General features: G+C 49.5%; 1 protein-coding gene across 1 annotated transcript in view; it reads left to right on the plus strand.

Moving 5' to 3' along the window:
• The window catches only part of ZNF423 (zinc finger protein 423), a 337,684-nt gene that overhangs the window by 176,625 nt on the left and 152,043 nt on the right, over positions 1-9,016 (plus strand). The window lies entirely within an intron of this gene.

Consider the following 9,016-nt stretch of genomic DNA (forward strand, 5'->3'; position numbering starts at 1 on the left):
CTCAGTCCAGCTGACTGAGTCCAGTCCCAGCCTTTTCATTTGCCATTGCTCTGTGACATCGGGAAGTGATCTAACCTCTCTGTTCTATTTTCTCATCCTTGAAGCTGACCTCACAACTCACAGTGTAAACGCAGATACTTTGTGAAAGAGGGATACAGGCTGGGTGGGAAGCTGGGTTCCCTCCGGGGTACCTGGGATTGTGGCACCCTGCTTACTTGTAATATGGGAATAACCACCGCCACCACCACCACCTCAGCCATGAAAAGCTGCTCCAGTGTCAGAGGGATAACGGGTGTGAAAATGCTGTGTAAAATTTTAAATGCCAGGCAGTTGATGGGATTTAGTTAATGAAAGTAGTACATGTTACATTGGTAATCTTCTTGTTCTGTAGCCAACATTTACTGAATACTTAGCAGCATATGCACATTTTTTAAGGTAGACACTTAAAAAAATAAGGTAAATTGTTTTTTTTCTTTTAAATTATTTATGTGTTTTTATTTGGCTGCGCTGGGTCTTAGCTGTGGCACACACGGTCTTCAGTCTTAATTGCTGCATGGGGAATCTCTTAGTTGTGGGAGCTTCAGTTGTGACATTCAAACTCTTAGTTGCTGAGTATGGGAGTTAGTTCTCTGAGCAGGAATGGAACCTGGGCCCCCTGCATTGGGGACGTGGAGTCTTAGCTGCTGCAACACCAGGGAAGTCCCAAGGTAGACAGTATTATTGTCTCCATCCTCTGGATGAAGAAATAGGGGCTCAGAAAGGTGCAGAGATTTGTCTGTGATCACACAGCTAATGAGTGGCAACTTAGCCTAAGTGAGCCTGAACTCTCAAACCGTGGCTCTGCTGTCTCCCAATGGCTGGTGTGTCCCTGATATTGACTGCGTCTCTTTAAAATAACGCCAGTGGTTTTGACTCCCCAGAAGATTTGTTAAGGGCCTGGATGGCAGTTATTTGTTGTCAGGTGGCATTTCAGCAGCTCCCAGAGACAGCTAGAAAAAGGCATGCAGAGCCATGGCTTTCAGTCTGTTGGGTGGTCTGCAGGCTTTCAAGGCTGTGTGCCAAGTGTCCCTTAGAGGCAGGTCAGAGAATAGGACCCGACCCTTCCCCACCAGGGCAGCTGGGGAAGCAGCCCCTAAGGGCAAGAATGCCTTGGTTCTCCTCAGTTTGGGGTTGCTGACCTCTGCATCCCAGCCTCCACCCCAGCGCTGTCTGTTGACCCCTGAAACCACCACCCTCCCGCCCCACCCGCTTATTTTTTATATCCAAACTGAAAGAATGATCCCCAATTTCCCTGTCTGTGGCCTCACTGGGCATGAAGAGATTGTATCCACGAAGGCACTCTGCGCTCCCTGGAGCAGAGAAGGGTGTCTATGAGTTGCTGTTATTTTTATTAAAAGCTTAATTCTAATTCATGATTTCAGTTGGAGCCATGTCAGTTCCTGGTAACCTCCATGGGGCTCCTTAACCTACCTCTGAGCAGAGACCCTCCAGCTGCCTCCTCTCTCTTCTTTCCAGGGTGGACTCCTGATTTCTAAGGGGTTGGGCCTCCATCCTTTACACCATACCTTCAGATGTCCCTTTAAGAAAATCAAATACCTAGATGCAAGACTGACTGCTTACATGAAAGATTTTTTTTTTTTTTTTCCTCTTTCAAAGTGCTTCAAAGTAGCAAAGCATTGGTTGAGAGTTGAAACTTGAGATAGTAACTAATTGACAGAGAGGCTGGGCAGTCAAGAGCAGAGAAACCTAAGAATGCTGGGAACCTTCTGTAAACCCTTAGAGGTCCAAGCATATAGAGCAGGCTCAACAAATATGTGCTGAGGGAAAGCCAGGAGATAGCCAGCAGAGAGCTAGGATACCTACTATCTGCCATTCCTCATTCCTGTACCCAGGGAAGCCATTACTAGCTGATCACAGACTCTTAGAGCTACAAAGGCTCTTAGAAGACCAATTCATCTGATTCATTCTCTCTGGAGTTGGGAAAAGGAAAGCACGAAGAGGGGATGTACTTGCCTATGGTTATTTAGTGCCAGAATCTGAACCTAGTTTAGCAGTGATCTCATCCACTATGCTTATGGTTTCACCCTGGGCTCATGGCCTCCCCCTCTGGGCTCAAAGTTCTACACTCTGGCGTTGCCCTCTGTGTTATCTTTTTTTTAATGAAAAGTAGCACATGTTTGCAGCCAAGTAATTTTATTAGCCTATTTCCTGCCTGTAGAATTTGGAGGTCCCACAGCCTGCTTTCACCTCCTTTTTGGTCCAGGCTGACAGCATTTCTGCTGGGTAAACTTTCCAGAAACTTGGTGGTCTCGTGTGTATGTCATGGGGAATCTATTCCATTGGATAAGAGGTCCCTATGTAGATTTTTTCCCCCCTAGATAATCCCATCTCCACTTTCGGCTTCTGCTCTGATGGTTCCAGGGCAATGCCCTCAGATTTCCTAGATGCTCTCTGGTGAATCACATTCTTAATCTCTTCAAAGAGCCTTTTGTGTGACTGAGTGCTTCAGCCTTTTGCTTTTTCTGAGATACAAGCAAACTGCATAGTCACACTTTCAGTCTTTTCTCCAGAGCATGCTTTGCTGATAGTGAATCTCTTAATTATAATGTCTTTTGCAATCTGGTTAAGCTGAGAACTTCTAAAATCATCAATTCCTTGTTCCTCTTTGCTTAACTGTCTTCTCTCAATCCATCTCTTTCCTCTCTACTATAAGAAGCAAGAAGAAACCGGCCATACCTTCAACAAGTTGTTTGGAAATCTTCTCAGCCAAATATCCATTTTTTACCCATTACAAGTCCTGCTTTTCACATAAGTTGGGGGGCGTGATTCCATTAAACTTCCTGACTCTATATAACAAGGATCCCTCTCTTCCAGTTTCCAATATCAAGTTCCTCATCTTCTAAGCCCTCACCATCAATCCCTTTTATGTTCCTGTTTCTCTTATCAGTCTGTTCATGATATTTATGTATTTTTTATGGTGACTTAGGTTTTTTCAAATGTACTCTTCCTTCTGAGTCTTCTCTGAGTCATTAATATCTGTATTTCTATGAATAATCTTGTAAAGGCAATATAGGCATTTTTCTATCACACTCTTGAAAATTCTAGTCACTGCCCACTGCCCAATTCCAAAGCCACTTCCAACACTTTTCTGGTATTTGTAATATCACCCCCTGCTCCTGGTACCAATATCTGCTTTCATTTCCTACTGTTGCTGTAGCAAATTAGCATGGACTTAGTGGCTTAAAACAAGAACAGATTATTATCTTACAATTCTGTAGGTCAGAAGTCTGGCATGGATCTCACTGGGCTAAAATTGCAGGGCTGTGTTCCTCTCTGAAGGCTCTGGAGAGAATCTGTTTTCATGCTTTTTCCATTTTTAGAGGCTGCCGGCATTCCTTGGCTTGTGGCCCCCTTCCATCTTCAAAGCCAACAGTTGTATCACTCTGACCTCCTCTTTTGCCTCCCTCTTCTGCATTAAGGACCCTTGTCATTACATTGGGCACTCCCAGATAATTCAGCATAATCTCTTTATCTGAAGGTCATCTAATTAGCGATCTTAATTCTATCTACAACCTTAATTCATCTTTGCCATATAATATAACATATTCATAGTTTCTGGGGATTAGGACATCAACATTTTGTGGAGAGGGGGGAGTATTATTCTGCCTACTACAATCTCACAGATGGGTTTTGCCCAGACTGTTTGAGCATCCTGCTGTATCTGCCACCAAGTGAGGCAAGAGGCCAGCTACAAGGGACTTCCAGTGGCTACAGGGACCACTACCGGTCATCCAGTGGCTAAGACTCCATGCTCCCAATGCTGGGGGCCCGGGTTCTACCCCCGGTGAGGGAACTAAATCCGACATAATGCAACTAAAGATCCCACATGCTGCAACGAAGACCTGACTCAGCCAAGTAAATATTTTTAAAAAGGAGGGCAGCCACATTCAGTGGTGCTTGGCATCAGAGCCAGCTTCTGGTGATCCACCGCTGACTTTGCCTGCTTTGGGACACATCGTTGTGGCAGGTGAGCTTGTAAAGTGTGAGAGCTCTTCGTGGCTCTCCTTGAGTTACAGTGCTTGGCACCAAGCAGCTTTTGCAGTGGGGCGGGCTCTGAACTGGGCCTGGAGAGGCAGCGTAGTCTAACAGTTAGTGAGTGGCTTTGGGGTGGGGGTAGTGGTACATTTGCTACTTGCTAACTCCATGTGCTCAGAAAGTTTCTTTCCTTCCTGGAGCCTCAGTTTGCAAGTTATAAAGAAGGAGATGTAATAATAGCGCCTGTCTCATAGTGATGTTGTCAAAACCAAATGAGAAAATGCTGGCAGAGTGTCTGGTTTATACGAAATACTCCATAAACAGTAACTACAGTGGTTTTTGTGAGTTTAGCCCTGGATCTGTCTGCTCCTGCCTTGTGGCCTCTGTCTCCCCACCTGGGAGGTAAGACGAGCGATGGCCCATTCACTTCCTCTTGCCTCCCCTCCCCCTTGCACTGATGTTGATTCTACGTGCGTGCATGTAGTTGAGTCAAGGAGTGTTCTGGGATGGATGGCCAGCTTTGCCACCTGGTAAGAGGTAAGGATCAGGGCAGGCACTCTTGTCCCACGTCTCTCACTGGGCTCTATGTCCAGTGTTCTTTCCTCTGCCCCAGTGCGTCTCCCACAGGCGCCAGTCCACCTTCTGTGTGCATCCAGGACTCTCCGTGGGGCAGCGTCCAGGGCAGCCCCCAGCACAGTCCCCTGTACTGGGGGCACTGGTGGATCTGGTGGGAACTTCACTCCTGGGGCTGCTCAGCTTTTTTCCCCTCGGGAGCCTGGCGGGCATGTTTATTCACCTGAACGGAACTGCCCATTCCAGGAATGTCCTAGAAACCTGGAGCTGTCTGGGCATCAGCTGTTTTCACTTTCCTGCCCACGGCAGCAACCCCTTCAGTGTTCTTTTCAGAGCCATCTATTCCTCGTGCAGAGCTTCAGTGATGGACGGCTCCCCCCACCACCTTCCTAGCCTGTGCCCCTCGCTGCAGGAAGGGCCCCTTTCTGTAAACTCTCGTGAGCTAGCTACTTCTCCCTGGCATCCCAGACTTCTTCTGCAGCTCCGACCTTTATTCTCTGTGACAGGAAGTGCATGGAGCTGCGGGTCCCAGCTATCCTGGGTGGTGGCCACTTGACTCCACCCAGTCCAGGTGTGTCTGAGGCCATGTTGTCAAGGCTGCAGACTCAGCCCGCAGAATTGACCCACTGTGGCCACGTGAGCTTGGGGTCGCCCGCCTCTTCTTCCGCTGATATATCCTGAAGCCCAGTCAATGTTCTTTTTACTACCTAATTCAGTTTTTATCGAAGTTTCTCCCCACTTTTATGCTTATTTTTGTTCTCTTCCTGCAGCCGACAGCAGAAGACCCATATAACCCATTTCCTATCAGCCCTTTTTGAGGATTAGTCATTTTTAAATGACTGCAATTTCCTTTTTGAAAGTGATTTTTATACTCATTTTTGTTCTGTTTCTTTAGCTGTACTTACTCTAGGTGAAAAGGGGAAGCCGAGGATCTGATATTAGTCACTGGGTTTCCCTCTTGATCTTCCGCTGTGACCATACCCTCTCCCAAAAGATAGAAGCAGGGTAGCATGGTGGATCAGAGTTGGACACAACCGAGTGACTGAGCATACACACACACACACAGCCTGGTGGGTGAAAGCACCGACTCAGAACCAACTAACTAGGTTTGAACCCTGGCTCTCCTGCCTGCAAGCTGTGTGGCTTTAGGAGTTACTCAGCCTCTCTGTGCCTCAGTTTTCTTATGAACAGGGAAATAATAAGAGTAGTGCCTATCTCGTTGGGCTATTGAGAGGACTGAATGAGTTAAAGGAATGCCTGGCACATGGTAGAATCTATCAAAGCACTGACTTGGAAATGAAAAGGTGGCTGGTACAGCTGGTCTTTGCTTGAATCTACCTTCTCCCTGAGTTCTGAAACGTTCAAGCTGAAGGGGGTCTCGGGATTGCCTTCACCCCGTCTCTGCACCCCTTCCCTTTCTGTAGTCTGCCCAAGGGCATGTGCTGCACTGGTTCCATTTGTGTGATGACTAACAGCACGAGGGGAGCCTGGCTGCTGTAAGGACCCCCTTCTGCCAACCCCTCCCCTGCACATCCATCCTGAGTGCGCTGGCCCTGGCCCTCTCTCCAGCCTGCTCCTAGAACAGTAAGCTAAGTGCCCCTCACACAAAATGCATCTGGAGGGATGGGACGGATGGCAGCAGCCAAGGTTAAATGTTGTGCGAGTAAAAGGCTTTGAACAGGGCAGTCTGAGTTGGGTCTTTTATTTGTCAACATGCCCATTTCCCCTGATTGGGCCTTTTCAGTTTAAGGAGCCTTATTTCAATTCAGATGATTATAATCTCAGCAGTTGCTCAGTTTGTTGCTCCCAAAATAATGTGCTTTGCTGTAGTTTTGAGACTTGTTTACAGAAAAATAAAGCCAGCTGGGCAGCCCCGTGATGAACCTCAGGGGGCTGTGGTGCTGGGGCAGGTTGACCCTCCTTCTCAAAGACTGGGTGGATGAGGGGGTGCAGGGGAGAGTAGACCCCGAGATCCTGGCCACACACTGCTGGGGCTTCTGGCTGTGTGACTGAAGGCAAGTTCCTCACCTCTCTGAGTCTCAGCCTCCTCATCTCAAAAATGGGATGTTACCGATGGGAGGATGAAAGGAGAGTATTAATTGCGGTAATAGAAGCACTTAGCACAGTGCTGGCACTCGGGACATGCTCACTAAACGTAGCTGCTAATTTTATTAGCACTAGTGGTACTCATTAGTGCTAATTATGATTATTGGCCAAATAGCACTTTTGTTTATCAGCTTTATTGAAGTGTAATTTGCATACCGTAGCACTCCCTTGTTTTAAGTGAGCAGTTCAGTGACGTTTAGTAAATTCACAGAGCTGTGCAGCCCTCACCGCAGTCCAGCTTGCAGGCATTTCCATGATCTCTGAAGGACGCCTCTTGCCCATTTGCAGTCAGTCCCTGCTCCCTCCTCTGGCCTCAGGCAATCACTAATCTGCTTTCTGTCTCTACAGATGGGCCTGGTCTGGATAGTTCATGTGAATGGAATAAGAGTGCTTCTTCACGTTAAATTTTCTCAGCCACCCCTCACAGCGCATCTCTGTTTCAGCTGTGTGAGCTGACTTAAGAGTTTAGAGGAGCGCTCGCGGGGTGACAGGTGAACGCAGGAGCAGGGCTCAAGTGCAGGTGTCTGCTCTCATCCTTGGACAATGTGAATGAAAGGCGTGTGCAGGCTTGGTCTTTCGGGTCAGGTGTCTTCCTTGCTCTCCTCACCCATGAACCGGCTGGCTTTTGAGCCTGGATCCTCCACTTGTCAGCCAGCTTTGATGCCTCCTGGGCCTCGGGGGCCCCTCCCCACAATGCAGACAGTGGGCCATCCCAATGGCCCTGTTGGGCTCAAAGAAGAGTCAGACCGTGACTGCTTGGGAGCTTGTCATGGGGCCCCCTCTCTCAGTCTCACCTATGCAGTGTCTTGCACGATTGACCTGTGTCAAGGGCCCTGACAGTGGACAGGCCTGGCACTGTTCTTCCCTGGGGGGGGGCTCACGTGGCTGTGTCTCAGTTTCCTTGTCTGTCCAGTGGGAGGGGCCTTGGTCCCCACCACTTCTGTGCTGGAGACAGCCCTTAGTGATGCACACAGGAAAGGCTCCATGGCAGCTTGCACGAGTCTGAACTGAGACATCAAAATAATAAAAAATCCAGTGGAGCCCGACCAGGGGGCAGGGGCGAATGGGTCCCCCAGCTGCCCCAGCTCCAGCCATCTCCTCCCTTGAGTCCCTTTGTCTGCACCCCGAGGAGCCAGCTGGCAAGAGCCAGGAATTACCAGGCAGGGGCTGGGGCGCCTCTTGCCACATCTAATCCAAGGATTCGGCAGTGCTGGGTCCTTCTTGTCCAAAGGCCCTGTAACATGAGGCCCCCAGGGGAGCGGGTCCCTCATTCTGGGAGGCACCCCACACTGGGTTGGGTGACTGGGTTTCGGGTGTGGGGAGACTGCAGGGAGATCGGGACTCCAGGCCAGGAGCTTCCGAGAGCAGCATCCTTCCAGGCAGAGCTCTGCCAGTCATGCCAGCTGGGGTCAAGCACATCTTCACGGGGCCGGAGCCAAGGGCCCCGGGCGGGCACCAGGGTGGGGGTGGGGCTTAGGAGCAGGCTTAGAGCCAGCTCTGAGGGGCCCTGGAAGACCCTCCAGCAGGCCTTGTTGTCTTTTCAAGTCTTGGGATTGGCAGTTGTGAGAGCCTGGGGTTGCAGTACCCCCGGTCTGAGCCACGTGCCTCCATGATGGTGTGTGTGTTTGTGTCTGCAGGTGAGTGTGTGTGTATGTTCAAGCCTGTGTGTGTACGTGGATGTGATAATGTAGGAATGGACGTGTGTGCATATGAGAGAGACAGTACGTGATTGTACGGTTGTGTTTGTGATGGTGTGTATGACTGTGTGTGTGTGTGTGTGTGCAGGCGTGTGAGTGGTACTTGCCCAGCCTGGGAGTGAGGTCCCCTGCCTTTCCCTTCTAGAGGATCTGGGCTGCCTCTAGCCAAGAATTTCTGGGTTACATCTGTGAGGGCTTTTCTGAAGACTCAACCAGGCTGGCTGGGGGCTGGAGAGGCGGGACAGTGGTCTCTTTCCTCGGGGTTAGAAGAGCAAGGTCAGTGCAGCCGAATCAGAGCTTTCATTTGTCTCTCTCCTGTCTGTAGCAGCCTGAGGTCCCTTTCATTCATTATTAAGTCTTAAATCCACCCAACACGAAACCTGAGCCACGGAACTCACTCCCTGCTCAGGCTGCTTTGGTTCAACCCCCGCTGCTTCTCAGGAAACTTCACTGGTTTAAGTTGCTGGGTCCAGTGTGCCTTTGTTTTTTCCAGAAACGGCCAATCCCTAGTTGGTTTCGTTTTCCTCTGAGGCTGGCCTGGCCAGCCAAGGCAGGGGGTGGGGGGCCCCTGTCCCTGGGGAGGGTGGGCCACACCAGTTGTTTGT

Source organism: Bison bison, unplaced genomic scaffold (assembly GCF_000754665.1).
Source record: "Bison bison bison isolate TAMUID 2011002044 unplaced genomic scaffold, Bison_UMD1.0 scf7180017864192, whole genome shotgun sequence".
NCBI classification, from domain to species: Eukaryota; Metazoa; Chordata; class Mammalia; order Artiodactyla; family Bovidae; genus Bison; species Bison bison.